We start from the raw sequence: 19,372 nt of genomic DNA on the forward strand, positions 1-19,372 counted from the left end.
TTGGTCTCAGCTCGTGTTGTTGGGTTCTTGTGATGGTTCTTATGATGGTTCTTATGATGGTTCTTATGATGGTTCTTATGATGGTTCTTATGATGGTTCTTATGATGGTTCTTGTGATGGTTCTTATGATGGTTCTTCTGATGGTTCTTGTGATGGTTCTTCTGATGGTTCTTGTGATGGTTCTTGTGATGGTTCTTGTGATGGTTCTTGTGATGGTTCTTGTGATGGTTCTTATGATGGTTCTTATGATGGTTCTTGTGATGGTTCTTATGATGGTTCTTCTGATGGTTCTTGTGATGGTTCTTCTGATGGTTCTTGTGATGGTTCTTATGATGGTTCTTGTGATGGTTCTTGTGATGGTTCTTATGATGGTTCTTATGATGGTTCTTGTGATGGTTCTTGTGATGGTTCTTGTGATGGTTCTTATGATGGTTCTTGTGATGGTTCTTATGATGGTTCTTGTGATGGTTCTTGTGATGGTTCTTATGATGGTTCTTGTGATGGTTCTTGTGATGGTTCTTATGATGGTTCTTATGATGGTTCTTGTGATGGTTCTTGTGATGGTTCTTGTGATGGGTCTTGTGATGGTTCTTATGATGGTTCTTGTGATGGGTCTTGTGATGGTTCTTATGATGGTTCTTGTGATGGGTCTTGTGATGGGTCTTGTGATGGTTCTTGTGATGGTTCTTGTGATGGTTCTTATGATGGTTCTTATGATGGTTCTTATGATGGTTCTTGTGATGGTTCTTGTGATGGTCGGGTTCTATATGTCTGTTGGGTATCGTGCACTTTGGGTTCTTTTCTGTTGAATTGTATTTAATTATTTTTAGTATTTTGTATTTGTCCTGTTCTTGTTGTTGTTTTTGTTCTTCTGTGTTTGGTTTAGTTTGTTCTTGTTTTTGCTGTTTGTCAAAGCACTTTGTAAACCTGTGTTTTTAAAAGGTGCTATATAAATAAAGTTATTATTATTATTATTATTTCCATTCATTGGTTTTTGATTGCTTAAGATGCAAACAGGATATTAGATCTTTTCTCTTTTCCTCTGTGTTTGTTTCTCTGAACAGTCTGCACCTGAGGACTTTTTATCAGCGAGGCCCCTGCACGGCGCCCACAGGACCGCTGACCACAAAGCAGCAACTGCTAATGCTGAACAGATGCTCATCAGCTGCTGAGATGGGCTGAACTCTTCCTGCACGGTGGCTGGGGGGGGGGGGGGGGGGGGGCTTTAGGGGGTCACTGCAGTTTATTCACTTGCTGCAATATAAATAAAATCACCAGATAACAAGGTGAACGGTCCTGACCTAAATTCATTGCCTGTTTCCACAGCGGGGGTTAGTGACATATAAACCAGAGTCTAAAACAGGCAATGTGTGCGTGTGTGTGTGTGTGTGTGTGTGTGTGTGTGTGTGTGTGTGTGTGTGTGTGTGTGTGTGTGTGTGTGTGTGTGTGTGTGTGTGTGTGTGTGTGTGTGTGTGTATATGTGTGTGTGTGTGTGTGTGTGTGTGAGAGAGAGAGGGGTATTATACCAGGAAACTGTATCCCCTTTGTTATTTGTTTTTTGCTTTTAATACAGTGTATAGCTTCTGTACAGTTTATTTAAATTCACTTAGCTGTTACTACAACTTATTTACTTATTTATTTATTTTATTTGTACTTTTCTTTTCTATTTTAATTAATTTAAACTTTTTTGTAGAAGCTGAATCAGGGAGAAACGCAAAAAAATCCCAATGTACCTGTACTGTCCTGTACCTGTGCAAATGGCAATAAACATCCATTCTATTCTATTCTATTCTGAATTTCAATGTGTCTGCGATTTGACCGAGATCTTGCAAACTGAATCTGCTCTTTCTCTCGATGAGCAGAGTGCAAGTGCTTCTTTGACACACAAAGAGACTGAAGGGGGATTCAGGGAGCGACATGGACTTCCTGTGACTAACCTGGCTACACACAGACGGCAACGTGGGAGGACAAGGGGCGGCAGATTTCTGCAAAAATAACACTGAAAGGCAGATTGGGTTCATTTTGAAATTGACAGTAACTTCTTTATCCTCTGACATGGGCTGGAGTTTAGCATTGGGGGGGTTTGAAAAGCTGGCAGCCTCTATCTATCTAAGCAGAAGTTTGGAATATGCATTAGCATACGATTAGCATTTTTCTTCACTGGGGATATGATTTATCAAAGCATACAGCAATCAGTGAGGGGGAGAGAGGAAACCTTAATCAGCCGGGGGATAGGAGGACATATGGTTGGCTGATTAGACCAGCATTCACCTGCTGACTAGAGATCCACATCCTGAATTAAGATGCCTTGGTCCCAGCAGGGGGTGGAGCTGCTAAATGCAACCGTTAAGACATGCATCTCTTAGCGAGATCTAAATCCTGCTTATCATTCAGGGTCATGCGGTACCGAGCAGACAGCACGGAGTAACAGAAATGTAAAGGTTAAAAAGCTGTGGACTCGTTACACAACAGGCTTGTTATCGTTTGTTTACAGAAGTGCCCCCCCCCCCCCCCCCCCCCCCCCCGGGCAGTGGGGGGGTTAGCAGTCCTAATCCTGCCTGTCCTCTCTGGAGCCGTTTGATTGACTTAACGCAGGTCATTTACTCAGATGAGCCATCAAGCAGCTCAGGCTTCACTGACTTTCTCTTCTTGTGCGAGCGTGTAGGTAAGTGGCGTCGAGCTCTAGAACGCTCTCTGAAAAACAAGAATATGACTCCTTTACAACTAAAAAAAACACACATGCACTCCTGAAGATTTGTAAAACATGTCCTGCAGCCTGACCTCTGAAATCTTCCTGAGTGGCTCGGTTACGCATAAATCATCGTTTCATGACGTGCACAGAGATCGCACCGATTGAGGATATAAAAGAATATTAGCTTCTCCGCCTGACTTCTAGCAGAAATTTGACCGATGAGGGCTGTCAGGAAAAAGTCCAGATAAAAAATTCAGGTTGAAAACTTGGGCTGTCGTTGTGTTCACACATGCAGCTCAGCCCACCAGAAAATGTTCATTTTGTAAAACAAAATAATTCTTTTTGATGTAATAATGCAAAAATGTGACCTTTTTGACCTTGCCTGTTTCGTGTTTGTTTTGTTTCTTAGTATGCATCCTGCACTGTTTTTGTTTCTCATGTGTAAGTCTGTGCTTTTTTTTCCTTTTCTTTGTGCTGTATAACACGATGAAATTCAATAAAAACTGAGTTAAAAACTTGTTTAAACAAACTCTTTGATATGGGTACTTCTGTGATTTTTCATTTTAATATCAAGTGAATTATACACTTTAAATGTTCTGTTTTCAGCACTCTAGTTCAATTATGTACTTGTCATGTCATACCTAATAACTATCATTCTGGTCTAAGAGTACGGCTCAGTGTACTGTCATCACCATCAGCCTCTTATTATCATCCTGGATCGGGTTTAGGAGCCAGATTCTTGACTCCTCATATCAAGCCGATGTCCTCATCTTTCCCCCGTCTTCTCACGCTGACCCCTTCCTCTTCATGGCCTCTTCACATTTACATTCCCTTTAGAGGACATGCCATCACTACTTATTACACACACGGGGAAAGGCAGAGGGGTGGTTGGGGGGGGGGGGGGGGGGTAAGTAGGCCACCCTGGCATTATCTGTTCTTTCTTGCCGTGAAGTTGGTTCACAGCCAAGCTGACGAGGGGCCGATAAGGGAAAAAGTCAAAGGTGGTAAATAGACGGTGACATGTTTAAATGTACACAGCACTGGAGGGGGGCGGGGAGGGGGGGGTTCAGTACACAAGCAGGACCACATTTAAGAGATGGAAGCTGCTGACGAGTTGAGATTTTCCATATTCGTTTATTTCAATCGATCCTTTGAGGTTTATCTCGGTCTGTTTACTAAAAACTTCTGACAAAGTGTTTTCTCTTTATGAGCTTCCTAGATTTTATGTTTCTGTTTTTTTTGTTTTTTTTGGAGTGTGTTAACTTTGATTTGGTGCAGCCCGGGAATGCCTTCAGTGTTCTGATGTTCAGGTACGGTGAGAGCTGTCCAAGATTACAGTCAGTCACCAGATGGTCCCCTGACCTCCCCCATATGTGATCAGGCTTTCAGGGGATCTCTCATTTACTGCTTATTATACTGTCCCCAGCTCAGTGTATTAACAGTGATAAGCACCGGGCATCTGTTGGAGCTCCTTTCTGAACAAAAATTAGCTGTGACAAATCATAGAGAGGTTTGTCATTTTTCTTGTTTTTGGGAAGCTGTGAAACTAGATCTCTTGTGCACATCAGCTCAGCTGTTAAATTGTAAAACTCTGGTGAATTCAAACAAGAAGGGACAACCTTTTGTCTCATAATCCTGATAATCTTGGTGAAATCCCTGAGCATCCACTTGGATTAAGTATTCAACAGAAGATCCAGCCGGCTGTTATTAAATGTTAAAGGGTCGTAAGCCTAATTAGGCGAAGAAGAAGTCCGCTCCTGGGACGGTCCTGGGTGAGACGCACTTCCTGCTGGCAGACTCCCCGACCACCAAGCGAGAACGCCATGGCTTCTGTGCAACTAAGGGTCTCTTTTCTTTTCCCAGGGTTCAATTATTCAACAAGCACCAGCCTGTTTCAGGGACTGTGTGACTAAATGTGACTTTTTGTTGCCGTCTGCTGTGATGCATACACTTACACTCACACACAGATATTTTAGTCGAGCGCTGTAAAATACATGATTCACTAAAGTGACGCTGCTTGCAAACTGGTGGAACGGGGGGTTAAATGAGTGATTGCGTCTGTGTCTGCCGAGCACTGGGTCAGCCGCAGTGTGTGTCTGACTCAGGTCATTTATAATGAACAGAACAGAAGAGGAATAAGAGTTATACTCTGGCTGCTGCTGCTCTTCTCCCACACTGTACACGTCTCAGTGTTAATGTGGCGCCGCCGCCGCAGCCCTTTATGTGTGCATGCTCTGAAATCCTGTCACATCCCTTGTTTCCAGGGAAAACTCCCGGACAAGGGCAAGGGAGTGATGAAAAAAAAGAAAAAAAAACCTCATACAATCTCCTTTTCCATTATAACATAGACACAATGGTGCATTCATCAGGCTACACTCAGTGCTAATTTCTCTGTAGACAACATGCTCCATTTCACTCTCCTTGTCTGCCTTTAAAAAAGCCAATCCACCCCCCTCCACCCTCCCAAATCCCTCCCCCCTCCTGCCTCTCCTCTACTTCCTCCTGTTCAGCAAAAATGCTGATATGTGCGTATAAGAGTGCTTATTTTTCTCATCCATTACCGGATTAATTAAAGTGTGGCTGTTGCCAATGCCCAGACGGATCCTCAATACTTCAAAATGAGCTTAATCACCGTGCACTCCCCTAATCTCCTGCTCATTTAAAGAATTGCCCTGAAACATACTGATGACTGGACTCTCCCACTTTTCAAACCAAAAAAGCTTTATCTGGAAAATTCCCTATACGCTGACTAGTTCCACTCTGTGCACGCTCTGCTGTGTTTCATGTGGAGGAGATGTTTGACAGGGTTTTTTTTTCCTTTTGGCTACGGCGCTTAAAGATTTCATTGTGTTCTGTGACATGTAATGCTCCTCGTGCATGGGGAGAGGCTTGTGTTCCGGGGAGATAGTGCACTGTATGCATCGCCTTGTAAGATGCACTGTGGCATGTGTGTGTGTGTGTGTGTGTGTGTGTGTGTGTGTGTGTGTGTGTGTGTGTGTGTGTGCATTCATGTATTCTTGTAGCTCTTTGTTGTCCACATGTCATGATGGATTTGGTCATCGCCCGGCAGTGAGTGAGGCTGACACGAGAGCATGCAGCATGCCTCCAGGAAAAACACAAGCTCAGCCTATTGTGCTTTATTCCACAGCACTCGTTCCTCTCTGCAAACTCTCCCCACTGTGGGTGACGCACAGCGTGGAATAATGCCGATTTAATCCTAAAGTGATGTTGCCATTTGTCATCCTGTGTCATTTATATTTTGATTAATCTGTGTTTTATCACCTCGTTAATTGTTTATTATTGTGTGTTATTTTAGTATTCCCATGGCTAAATAATCTAAATGGGTGCTTATTAAAATGCTTCCAGGCTAATATATCGGCTAATTCCACAGAGGAAGGGGGGGGGGGGCACATATACCCTAGTGGGATCTTTTGAAACCTTAAGATATGAGAGTTAATTAATTATTAAAAGGTTAATACATGTGGTGAAAAATGTCTTTGCATGTATACAAAATACATGACATTGAATTTGTTTCCAGGTGTTAGCTTTCCCAGAGTCTTCATACCTGGAGAGCTGATGCCCTCAGTGCCCAGAGGGCGGGGGGGGGGGGGGGGGGGGTCTCAACACTCTGACCCACAATCCTCTGCTACTGTGTAACAATGAATCTGCAGAGAGAGAGAGAGAGAGAGAGAGAGAGAGAGAGAGAGAGAGAGAGACATTAATCCTCTCCATACTCCCAAATCAGCCGGCTCATATTTGCATAAAGATATCAAAGAGAACGCTGCAATCTGCTTCTCGTCTCCACCCCCCCCCCCCCCCCACCCCCCCCCCCGCCCCCTCCTCACCTGTTTCTCCTTCTCCTTCACTTTTCTGTCTGCTTCTCCAAACAGCGAGAGGAGGGGTCCCTTGAGTACTCTCTGAGGGGGCATTTTGGTTGTACAGCAGCATGAGGATAGATTTGTTTAAAGTGGCAAATTGGCTGATTCATCAACAAGGACAAACCCCCCTATTGATGCCATCCATCTCTGACAATTGAAAAGCCCCCCCCCCCCCCCAAAATAAATCATTCATCCCGCTGTCAGTTAATGTAACGTGTGAACAACATGCATGCACAAGACACTTAATGGATCCTCGATGGAGGGGAAATAGTTAGGGATCGACCCATCTGTGTTTGTGTGTTGCAGGAAAGGTGGGGAGTGGGGGGGGGGGGTGGTGGGAGGGGGGGGTGGTGGTGGGGGGGGGTGCGTGCATGTATGTGTATGTGAGAGTGTTTGCAGAAGAGAATGGCATTGGCCTTGTCTTTGGTTTATGCGTGGCTGACCGTGTTCAGGCCTGGGGGGCAGCACAAGAGAGAGAGAGAGAGAGAGAGAGAGAGAGAGGGAGAGAGAGAGAGATGGAGAGACAGAGAGAGAGAGAGAGAGAGAGAAACTGAGAGAGAGAGAGAGAGAGAAAGAGAGAGAGAGAGAGAGAGAGAGAGGGAGAGAGAGAGAGAGAGGGAGAGAGAGAGAGGGAGAGACTGAGAGAGAGAGAGAGAGACAGAGAGAGAGAGAGAGAAACTGAGAGAGAGAGAGAGAAAGAGAGAGAGAGAGAGAGAGAGACACAGAGAGACAGAGAGAGAGAGAGAGAGAGAGAGAGAGAGAGACTGAGAGAGAGAGAGGGGGGGAGAGAGAGAGAGAGAGAGAGAGAGAGAGAGAGAGAGAGGGGTCACATTCTGCTGCTGCTGGGTGGAAGCCCACTGGATCGCCCTTGCCGAGCTGCAGAGACCCCCAAGGCTCATGCGGGGGGGGGGGGGGGGGCAGGGGACAGGAGTATGTCTGCATGCTCTCTCTCTCTCTCTCTCTCTTCCTCCCCCTTAGCACCATCTGCTACCCTGCTACTGAGCCACCCAGAATGGGGCCTGAGGAGGGGGTGCTGCAGGGGTGGAAGGACTTAAAGTAGACCCTCTCTCTCCTGCAGGATTCTGTGCACAAGAAGACGCAGAGTGAGGGGTGGCAATACTGGATATTAGATCCTGATTATCAGGATGTGGAAAATGTAATGGGCTGTGTAGACTCCAGCTGAGATCAGGATGAAATTACTCCATAGGAAGGGGGCCGTCACACTGTAATCCTGCTCCTCACAATAAGAGCCCCTTGCACTGGGTCCTTTACAACAGCCGCTGGGGGGGGGGGGGGGGGGCACTGATGATTGTTCATTAGCGAACTCAGTGGGAGCTCGCTCTCCACCAACCTGCAGAGGATCCTGGATGAAGACGATGCTCCTGCCAGCAGCCAAAACCTCGGCACCAGAGATGATGCAACATCAACGTGATGCGGGGGGGGGGGACCAGAATTCTTTTGTTTGTAAACAAAGGAGTGTTTAATTCAAGGGGGGAAAGCACACTTGGTAAAATGTTTTGGTTGCATGTGCGAGTGTGTTCTGACAGCCTAAAGTCATTAATGTTAATGTGTGTGTGCATCCCCTCACTATTCCCCGTGCGGCTCTATATATAGGGCTGTAATGATAGCCGGCTCGGGGAGATGAGAGTAGTGAATTAATAAGCCTACGGTAGAACATCTTCACCACCGTCTCTAGACAATGCCGAGGCTCTCTGTGGAAAACGTGGCAGAGACGAGATGTTAAGAGACTTTTTCTTTCCCCTTTCATTTCTTCTTTTTACTTTTATTTTTCACTGCAAGCTGAAAATGAATTGATTTCTGGTGGAGGCGCAAACGGTGCCATTTTAGTTTTGGAATTAATTTCTGTCTCAGACCCAATCAGGAAATTCTGCAGTCTGATTTATTGATGAGTTCGGGGGGAGCAGCGTATGATGAAGGGAGTCACAGGGTTCAATGAAACATTAAATTGTAATGTCATCAGCCTGGAGAGAATAAAAGGTGTGCAGTTAAGCAAGGAGCCAAACAAACAGCTGATTGAAGATGAATATAGTCGTATGAAAAGTGGATCCTTTGTTAGCAGAGGAAGTCACAGCAGCTGTTAGCAGCTCCAAAGGTTGACATAATATTTTCTCTCTATCCTGGTGTCTCCTACAGTCAGTGTGACTCGAGGACAGGACCCCCTCCCCGCGTCGATGCTAAGCCAGATGAGCCAACGTCCACCCAGACGGGGTGAGCCGAGGACAAGATGCCCCGGTTGCTAGGAGTGATCGACTGTCTCTGTCTGCTTTGAGAGAGTGTGTGTGTGAGTGTGTGTGTGTGTGTGTGTGTGTGTGTGAGAGTGTGAGGTGAGGACAACATGCTGCTCCCCTGGTTCCCAGAGCTTTATGACACGTCTCGTTTTGTCCCTGAAGCTTCAACAGTCCGGCTCACAGTGATCTGACGGCCAGGTGGCAAATTTGTAGCCTCCCTGTTAGCATCATCATCATCCCTCCCAGTTATGTGTAAGCGGGCAGCTGTGGCGCTTATCTGGTTCATTGGAATTCGATCACCTTATTATCACAGGATGCTTTTATATCACTGTAAAGTTATTGCATCAAAACGTTATGTCTTATATTTAAATGCAAAATAGCATTTAAATGAAAATTAGTGGGGGAACATATGATATAAACATGCCTGTGTTAGCAAGAATGCTAACAGTGCTGCGTGTAATGTAACAGAATTCACACAGGGAACAAAATACAGATATTTATATTCAATCCATGTGTAGAGAAAACAGAGAGCAACATTTCAAATGAAACAGATGTTTACCATCAGAAGTAACTGATCCCATGCAGACACATTCATTCATGCTGCCGACGACGCAGCAGGAAGGACATGATGGGGATCGAACCCTCGACCTGCCGGTTAGAGGACAAGTTATGCTGACATGTAGAATACCTAACCACTGATTCAGAGAAGAGGGGTTGCAGATGAAGTCACCTGTTGAACAAACTCTGACTTGTTTTCATTGTCAAACTTGAAAATGTCGACATTTTGGGAGTCTTACGCAGAGTTTCACACAAACAGCCACTAATACAAAATATACACTATTAGACGTTAAAAAGGCACAAATAACAAATTTAAACAGTCTGCAGCCAGATGTGTCCGCCCCCAAATTATTCAACATCCAATCAGAGCAGCTCGTTCAGTCTCAGCTCTTTTTGTGATTCGTTCAGAGGAAAGGGAGCGGCTAACTTAAACGACTTTTTTTCCCCAGTACAATTTAAATAAAAAGAAAAACTAAAAATGTACAAAAAATAGATTGATACCACAATATAGATTTTAAAAAATAGATCAGCTGAGCTGCAGTTTGGACCTGAGATAGACTTGTGCACGTGCAGACAATAAACAGTGATGAGAGGGATTTAAACCTCAGAGTCCATTCTGACTGATTCTGTTGTTTGTCTTTAAAGTCACTCGTCAATAGTCAATACTAACAGATGATTACGAGCAGGACTTCAACAGATAGAAACAAGATGAAAGTAAGCGGAATGGGATAAATCAGAAGAGCAAACAAGTGCAGCCGGTTACAGATGAAACACACGAGTCCCAAATGTGAGCGTTGAAAAGGGAAAAAAAAAGCAAAGTGAAAAAGTTCTGATCTCTTTCGACCGCCTCGCAGCATGAGTCGGCTGCTGGCTGCAGGCTGTTGAATTATGGACCGTTTTGTGAACGCCTACACAACAGCCCCGAACTGAAAGCTTTCACTTTCCACCAGGATACATCTCGGTTATTAACCTTTTGCCTGCTTCCAAGTTGTAATCCTTCGTGCAGTGAGAGGAGAACTCTCTGTTATGTTTTATGGAGAAACTATTTCAAGCACCCAGCGATCTTTCCGCAGCTTTTCTGAAAAACTGACTGATAATTTTCTTCATCAAGCAGGCTTGAAAAACTGCTCTGTCCAGCTCCAGCCTCAAAGTCCAAACTGAATCAGCACCCTGCAGAGGTCACGACCCCTCTCCTGTTCACTTAAGTCACTGATTTTTGTGACACAAGCCCTTTAATCCAGACAAAATGGAGAGCTGTTGTTTTTTTTGCAGCAGGCGCCTCTAGTCATTAACATTCACCCGAGCAAAGTCACATTCAGACGCTAATCAATCGATCAATATTTGCTCCTCTGTTGCATTTACTGCAAAGTGAGTCTAACAATTCATAACGCAGCAGACTGCTGTGCTCGCTGATACGCACAGTTTGTCCTCAAAGGGTCCGGCCGGTGAGCACTGACGCAGAAATGAGTAATGTGGCTTTTATTTTGAAGGCAGTTTTAGGTTACACGTTCTCACTCTGTGTTCCAGTCCCTGAGGATGTCAAGAGAGCAGGACAGACAGTTCCTCACCTGTTTGCTTTGTGTTGACCATCTGTTGGAGGGACGAGCTTTATAATACAGGGAATCTGTTGCTAGCAACCGTAAAGTGAAGCTAAGGCAGGGATCCACTGTGGGGAGGGGGTAAAGGAAAATCTATGACAGGCTAACAGTGATTTCTATTGTCCCATTTTAGTTTAGTTTATTGTTTTGTTTTTCCATGTGTCCTAGTTTGGGATCATGATTAATCTCCTTTAATGAGAGGAGATGCATTGCAGCAGATTTAACTGATTAACTAGAATCATTGTGCAGCGCTGGGCAGGTAGACACACCTGTGATACAAAATATTCACAATTAATCATAACTAAATAAATATATTTATAGATTTTAAAAATCGGATTTTGTTTTTAGACAAAATAATCCACGTTTCATGACAGCCCCATAAATACCATTTTATCTCTGTCAATTAAAGATCAGGAAATTGTTTTTTTTTGGACTTTTCTAACCAAAGTCAGTCATTAAGGCAGTTTCTATGAGTAACACTGACACATTCGAGCTTTGGCTCTTTTACACCAGGAGAAGAGAGTGAGGGATGACACAATTATAACTTTGAGATAAGATTTTGAGTTTTTTAAGTCAACCTGAAGGAGCAGAAACCTTCCACAGCGTCCGCCCTCTGTGAGGTATTTAAGCCTCATTCTTCCTTTACCACAAGAAAACCTTTAAATACCCCTGGCCTCCCACCGGCTGCAGCCCCAGCAGCTCTCAGTCTTTCAAAGAAACCTTAATCATTTTAATATGAAAGCTGCTAAGTACCCCCCAATAATCACTTTGATGAAATAGAGGACATTTTAAACACACCACCACCCAAACCACCTCATTTCAGCTTTTCACCCTTGCCTTTCATCATCCCAGCTCCATTCACTAATGCTGGATCCTGATACGCCGTGTAATTTACAACCTTTCAGACCCCCCCCCCCACCCTTTTCCTCAAACTCCATCTCCATTCATCTCTGCCTTTGGCTTTGTCTACCTTTTTCTTTTTTGTCCCAATCAAAGTGACCAATCTGGTGAATTTCATCCTGATCTTTTCACCCCTGACTTTTTTCTTTTTCATGTGATGCTCAGCAATCTGACAGCAAGAAGAGCAAAGAATGAATGAACGAGTGCAGGATTATTCTGGGGCCGAAACGTCCAACAAACATTCCAGTCCTGTTTTTTTTATCAGGGTTGTGTTGGTTTTTGAGATTTGTGCGCCCTGAACTTTTCAACAACCACTTGACTTCGCTTAGAGTTTATTTAAAGTGATATAAAAACTCAGCCGAACGCATCACTTCACATTAAAATCAAATTTTCTTTCAGTATTTGCTGATGTCAAGTGGGCTGTTGAATCAAAGTGAAGTATAAATTCACGTAGTGTATTAAAAGTTTTGCTCTGTAGCAGCTTCAGCTCTTGCAGAATCTAGGACAAAGTTTGTCTTTATCTGCAGACCTTAACTGGAGCAGAAGTGGCAGCGACAGTGTTGGAATATAGGCTGATATCCTGTTGCACAATCCCTCTGTTTTATCAGCAGCTGGCTGGAGATAAAGTCAGCAATGTTGTTTTAAATTCTCCATTCTGACTAAAGAATCAATGACCTGCGGACGAAGCAACAGAGTCCGCTTTACGACGCTGTAATGGGATTATTTGCTTTTATATGAATGCTATAGTAAAGCAGCAGTTTAATTATCATAGCGGGTTCATGCAGACAGTCTATGCACCGTGTTCACAAAAATAACATTATTCTATTCATTTGAAGACAACATAATAACCTTGATGTAAAAACAGATCCAATGAAGGTTTATTAAGAAATGTGTCCATATTTAGAACATACTGTAAACACCCTGTGCTGTTTGTCTCACACTTATTGCAAACTCTAATTTCATGCAGCATCACTTACAGTCACTTTTTAGAATCCACTCTCATATATATTATTCATGACAGGGAGTATAAATCATATCAATGAGCCAATGTTAACATGGCACTGGGAAGAGCAAAGACAGTAACAAGCTAAAGAGTAATAGCTTTCCCCTGCTTTGAGTTAAATTTAGATCACAGAGAAGAAAGTGCACGGCTCTGCTCGTGTGCAGAGACACTCTTTAAATCCAATCTGCCGTGTTGCCTGAATGACAGTGATAGAAACCAAGTATTGCATACGAGTCCTTGTTGACTTATTTATCACCTCTTGTGTGTTACCTTGGTATCTCTCCCTCTCTCCCTCTCTCTCACTCTCTGGCTTTCGGCAGTTGCACTGCCTTGTGGTTTATTTATACCACATCTCATCATTTATTAAAAACTCAGTCAGTGGGCCAGGCGAGAGAGCATTAGGGAGCGAAGTCGACAGGCTGCTCGGGGAATCATCCCTCCCCTCGTGCCAAGTGGGGCTCCTCCTGCCCTCCTGCGCACCTCGCACGGGGAGCCAAAAAAGCCGGCGGAGACTCAAAGACAAAGGGAGGACGGGTGGAGGTGCCAGTGAGTGTGGGTCATTAAAGGAAAAAAAAAAAAAACACCATCTGATTTGAGAAGAATAGAGGAATGTGGGGTGTGAGTAGACTGTGTTCAGGGTGGGTTTGCAGTCAGTGACGTCATAGAGCAGGAAACTAGAGCACATATGAAGAAGTCCATATGTCTATAAAAATCTATGGACATTTATTGTGCACAGAGTTCACCATCCATTTACAGTAACTTAGTGGTTAGTGTGTGGAGGCTTTAGTCCTCCAGCCCGCCTCAAACAGAATACTCCAAGTTTCACATCTCACTCAGATAATGAATGTTTAAATGGCCGCTCCTGAAAAAAAAATCAAGACTTGGATTTATTGAAATGATCACAAAATGTCAGTAGTTTACATCTCTAAAGGCTTTATATGTGATTTTTTGATCCAGCTGATGTCGCCATTGAGCACCAGCATGAAACCAAAACAACTCGCGCTGCATTGTTGTGTTAGCATGCTAATGCTAGCGATCTTTATTATGCTGGTATCTTCACACTGCATGTAAATTTACCTGAAATGAGCGTGATCTAGAAACACAGTTAAGCAGTGAGTACAGTATGTTATTCTTCTTTTCTCTAGTCCCTCAATTAAACAACTTTTATACACGAGGGGAGGAGTCAGCCGGCCATCCCGGCGATGTAAACAAAGTGAAGATAGGACTCTGAAAACTCTGAAAACATCACAGACAGTGGGACTCGGGTGTTACACCCATTGTAGACAGTCATGACTCACAGAGTTATTTTCAGAGGAGATACTTGATTTCTACATTTAAGTGTGAAAAATCACAGATTAAGACTTTAAGCTGCTTTACTATCTCCATGGTTAGATGGGACGCAACCATCTATTGTCAGATCAAGCGTCAAAATATGTTTTCTTTTAATTGAGTCAAACTGACCCTCTAATGATCCGTCTCTTTCTTCTCATGCCTCCCCCATTGTCCAGAAAGCAGGAAGATGGAGAATAAAAAAACACAATAAAAATTCCTAAAATTTCCCAAACATCAATGAGAAAGGACAGACCCTGCAGTAACCCCTGTGAGGAATGTCACACCAGTGTTTGACGCTGTGGAGAGATGGCGGGAGAGCAGGCGGACCACCCACCCAAAGATGCCAGCCGTCCCTCTGCGGTCCTGAGCAACAGCTTGTTTCTATTTAAACACGAGTGCAACATGGGAAACCTGTGAGACTGTAACGGTGCCAAGAAGGGGCCTCACTCTGCATTGAAAACATGTCAATGGATTCTTTCTAATCGCTTGTTATTCTTGACAAGGAAACACATCATCCACATCGTTCAAAATATATATACATGAGACTTCAACTCGGGGGGGTTTGCATTGTTAGCTCACTGAGTGGAGGTCCAGAGTTCATGTTGTTAGGTGCCTGCATATCTTTAGGATGTCCATTCCCTACGACTTTAGGCCTGATTTGCCCCCTTCAACGGTCGGGGGAGGGGAGGCGGCGATGGTCAGATTTGCAAAACCAATTGTTTGTCCAAATAATCCTCAAGTGTTTGGTGTCACTACGATTATTGTACTGCTTCAGAGCCTCCCCAAATCTCGACTTAATTTTAAACATGTTTAATGAATCCTCCGACAGAATACCTGCAGCTGCCAATGAGAGCGGGCAGAAAGAAGCGCCACCACCGGATCTTGCACGCTCTGACAACCCCTGGTCAGCTCGTCTTCTCAGTCAGGATTTCATCTCTTTTGTTTGTCTTGTTTTCTGTTTTTCGCTGCACAACAGAACACACTGCAGGACAAACCAGTTGACGAGGTCCATCATCCTTCATATTTGTTTTCCTCCTAAAGTCACAATGGTTACTTAAACTGCGGGTGAGGGGGTCTCCCAGTCTTGCCGAGTTGTCCACTGTGTAAAACTGTCCTCATGTCTGTGGTCTCCAAATATTTTTAAATCAGTTAAGATTCAAAAATCATCTGGTGGGATTGTGTTTTTTTTTGTCCTTTTTGTTGAATACTTTGAGTCCAGAAACTGTCCTGCATTAAGAAATACTAAACCCTTTTTTGTTAGGGAGCGTTGTCCATTTGCAGATGTAAACATTTGAAGCCTAAAAGCATTCCATACACTGCATAGTGCTTCAATAATTGAAGAGACAGATGTCGAATCATTTTCATTTTGCAAATGCAGCGACTTCCAGAGAACACTGCATCGTATTCTTTGTTTTTATGACCACACTTAGTTTCATTTTGAGATAAGATAAGATGATCTTTCATTGACCCCCAGAGGGGAAGTTCAAGTGTTTCATCTGTAATAAAACAAAAGGAAAACATGCAATTGAATTCAAACACAAATACAATATATTTACAACTGTTTATAGTAAGTAGAGGATAAACTATACCCCCATTAATAAAACTAAACATACATGCAGACGTGTTGTGCAGAAAGTGGCTCGTTAAAGTGACTGCTTGTGAGATAAGTGACATATAAAAGCAGAGTTATGTAAACAGCTGTGTGCACAAGAAGTGACAGTGGAGACTCTCTATGTCTGCACTGGAGCTAAATATGTTTTTGTACAGTACAAGGAGCATGCATGTTTAATCATTGTTTGCACAGTATTTGTTTTCAAAGCCTCCTATAAAATCTTAATGTACAGCTTTTACAATGTGCAGCAGTTTGTAAAAAAGAGAGCACTTTGGCATACATCAATATTTGCTGATAATGAATCTTCCCCCCCCCCCCTCATGAGGAGAAAGATAAATGACCTCAAAGCAACATAACTGCCCTGGTTTCTCCAGGGTTAACACGTACTCCATGACAACAAGCTGCAAAACACACAAAGATTTCCTCACATATTGGCTTCGGTTCAGCAGCACATTCTGCACCAGTTAATCTGAGAATGTATTTAAAGCCTAAAACAAACTGGGATTATGTAATTGGAGATAAACAGTGGAGTGACCTTTGGTTGACTACGTCCTTTTGGACACTCAGAGCACCTGGCTGCAAGCTGTCGACTCACCATTTAAGGCTTTTTCTTTTCCCCTGTGGCCTTTTCTTTTACTGACTGCTGTTCCCTCTGCAGGAGCAATCAGCTGTCAGTGCCATACAGAGAGATAAGAGACTAGATAGAAAAGAGCACCGCGACAGGATGAAATAATCACTCAACTTGGAGTTTTTTCAGCTGCTTAAACGTCCGGTTTCCCAACAGGAAGATCAGAACAACACGTTTATTTGGTCTGTAAATCAGAAGCTCTTTTGATCAGTTGGGAAATTAAAAAAAGAAGGTGAATGTTGCTAAAGGATTCATTAAGTTAGCTAACCAAGTGATGCGTTCCCACCTGAGGCCGTCTGTGCAGCACTCTGTTTGGTCCTAATGTCTGGAAGCTCAGGCGCCCTCGCTTTGATCGGAGTGAATAGAGGAGCATCAAATAAAGCACAGGGGGCTCTCAGGCTGTGTGTGTGTGTGTGTGTGTGTCTGATGAATGGGGAGTAAATAATTCAACATACAGTAGCCTGATGGATCTGCCATCCTCTGCATGAATTGCCACACTAACATTTTAATAATCACTGGGTATCATAATAAAGGTGCTGTCATGTCACACTGTGTCAGGGTGCTGAAACAGGACATGATCGAGGACGTGTGAGTGTTCGAGCAGAGACATTTCCCTTCCCCTTCAGTTTTCTTATTTACATGCATACTGATAGGTAGAGTTTTCCTCACTGATAAAAAGACTTTAAAGTCATACAGAAGAATCTCATCTGAAGGCATTTGCAGTGTTAACGTACTCCTCAAAATGTTGCAATAGATTCTTTCAGGACATAAAAAAACTCTTGAGCAAGCGGGGGAGAACACGAGGGAGTGCAACTTTTACCCTCCATTTTTAAAAGCAGGAATTTGTCCTCGGTAAAAAGTTTTAGTTCCACTGTACACAAGTGGTCCAGTTAAATGTCCCAGTGGTTTGTTTTTTGGGTTCAGCGTATCGTCTATGGCCAGCATTGAAAAGACGTTCAAAACGTAAAAGTTAGGCCTAAAGTTTTGACTTCAATTCAAACTATTTTTTGTACCAGATTTCCCAAGGAAATCTTTTTGTGTGGCAAGATTCACATACAAAGTGAGAGCAAATTACAAGTCTTACCTCACATAGATTACAGGTGATATGTTTGTATTACTTCACCATGCATCTCAGTCGCCAACAAAAAAACTAGAGTTGGAATCAATTCCAACGTGCCGGCCTTCAAGACCATCGTGCACCAGCATGGGCAACCAAATACTCCGCTTCTCAGCTAGCAACATGGACAGAGGTGCTGCTTGTCAATGTGCAAGGCAGGCAAATACTTAGGGGCCCCAGACCAGTAGGGGGGCCCCCGAGGGCTCACACACTTAAACCAAAGCTGCGGCCAATAAATGTGCAAATTTAGCAATTTGCACATTTAAAGTTTGTCAAAAAGAAACAGGAAAAAAGAGCAAGAGGAGAAAGCATATGGACGCTGGCAGACATAATGGTGATGAACGCTGGTTGGAGCTTCAATCTTGTAGTTGACCGTCACAAAAAGATAAATAAATAGAGCATCATTCTCTTTCTTTATTCAGCCATGATACATTTGTGAATCTGAATAGTCATATTTATTTGGGGTTTTTTTTGAGAAAGAGAAATCAGAGTGTGGATTGTAGTTTCTCAGGCAGCGAGCACATCTTGTTCCACTTTCCTTGAGTATACATTACAGAGACATGACTAATGCAATTTGTATGGCAGCCTGGTAACACCGCTCAGCCATTTGATGTATTTTACTGATTACAATCAGACTGCTGCTGCTGACTGACCAGGTGTCAGGAGATAAGATCGGGGACATCAGTGGTTGTTGATGACGTGAGGTGAGGCCTCCTGCATCGGAGACTTGTGGTTTCCTTTCCCCGCCGGCGGCCAAAGTCACCTATAGCAGAGAGAGAAAGAAAACAAAACAGATCCTTTCCACCCTTCTCCTTCTCTTTTGAAGTTTCCACTGCATCAGCAGAAAAAAAAGGTGGGGGGGGGGAAAGCCGGGGGTGTGTTCATCGGGAAACCCCACCTTCCTTCTGTGTCACGTTGTTGACTTGTCGGTAATTTTTGAGGGCTTGGTCGGGCTCGTATTTTCCAGTCCATGGTTTTACCCGACGCTAACACACTGACATCATACATTCCTTTTGTGAAAATCACCTCCTGAAGCAGACATGCTGGTCTGTGTGTGTGTGTGTGTGTGTGTGTGTGTGTGTGTGTGTGTGTGTGTGTGTGTGTGTGTGTGTTGCTTCACTGGGTACTGGTAACAGATCCAGCTGTAAGAAGTTCAAACACTCATCCTTCCTCAGATCCGATGATGTAATGTGTGTTTTTTTTTCTTCCCTAATTCTCCTCCACACATGCGAAACCTTCACTCTTCACTTAAACGTTTTCAGATCTCATTACTCAAAATAAAATCTCTGCCTATGACGCGTTCATCCAAACATGTTCAAACAAACACATTCAACAAAATGTACCTCAGAAATCAGAATCAGAATCAGAAATATTTTATTTATCCCAGGGGGAAATGTGTTTGCTACCGTGGCACCAAAAATCAGGAGAAAGTACAGATAAGTTCACAAAATAAAATAAAATAAAAATAGGATAACAATATAATAAGCATAAGTACCAAGTGAAAGAAATAATAAAGTAGTATAAGTAATAAACTATGTTCAAGCGCATATTTACAAATATGAATATACACTGATGGATTAACAGCGTAGATATTACACAGTTCATGTATAGATAACACTTTTGATGTTTAAATATTGTCCAGTTTTCAACAGATTGCACAGGTTTAGGAGGAACATAGTTCAGGTAATAGTCCAGGAAAATTGCAGACTCAGTGTCTGAGTCTCATTGAATTCTACCTAACTATTATTATAATTATTATTCTCAAATATAATAAATTCCCATTCTCTCTTCTGCTTGACTCATTT

This window comes from Labrus bergylta, chromosome 20, assembly GCF_963930695.1.
Source record: "Labrus bergylta chromosome 20, fLabBer1.1, whole genome shotgun sequence".
Lineage (NCBI taxonomy): Eukaryota > Metazoa > Chordata > Actinopteri > Labriformes > Labridae > Labrus > Labrus bergylta.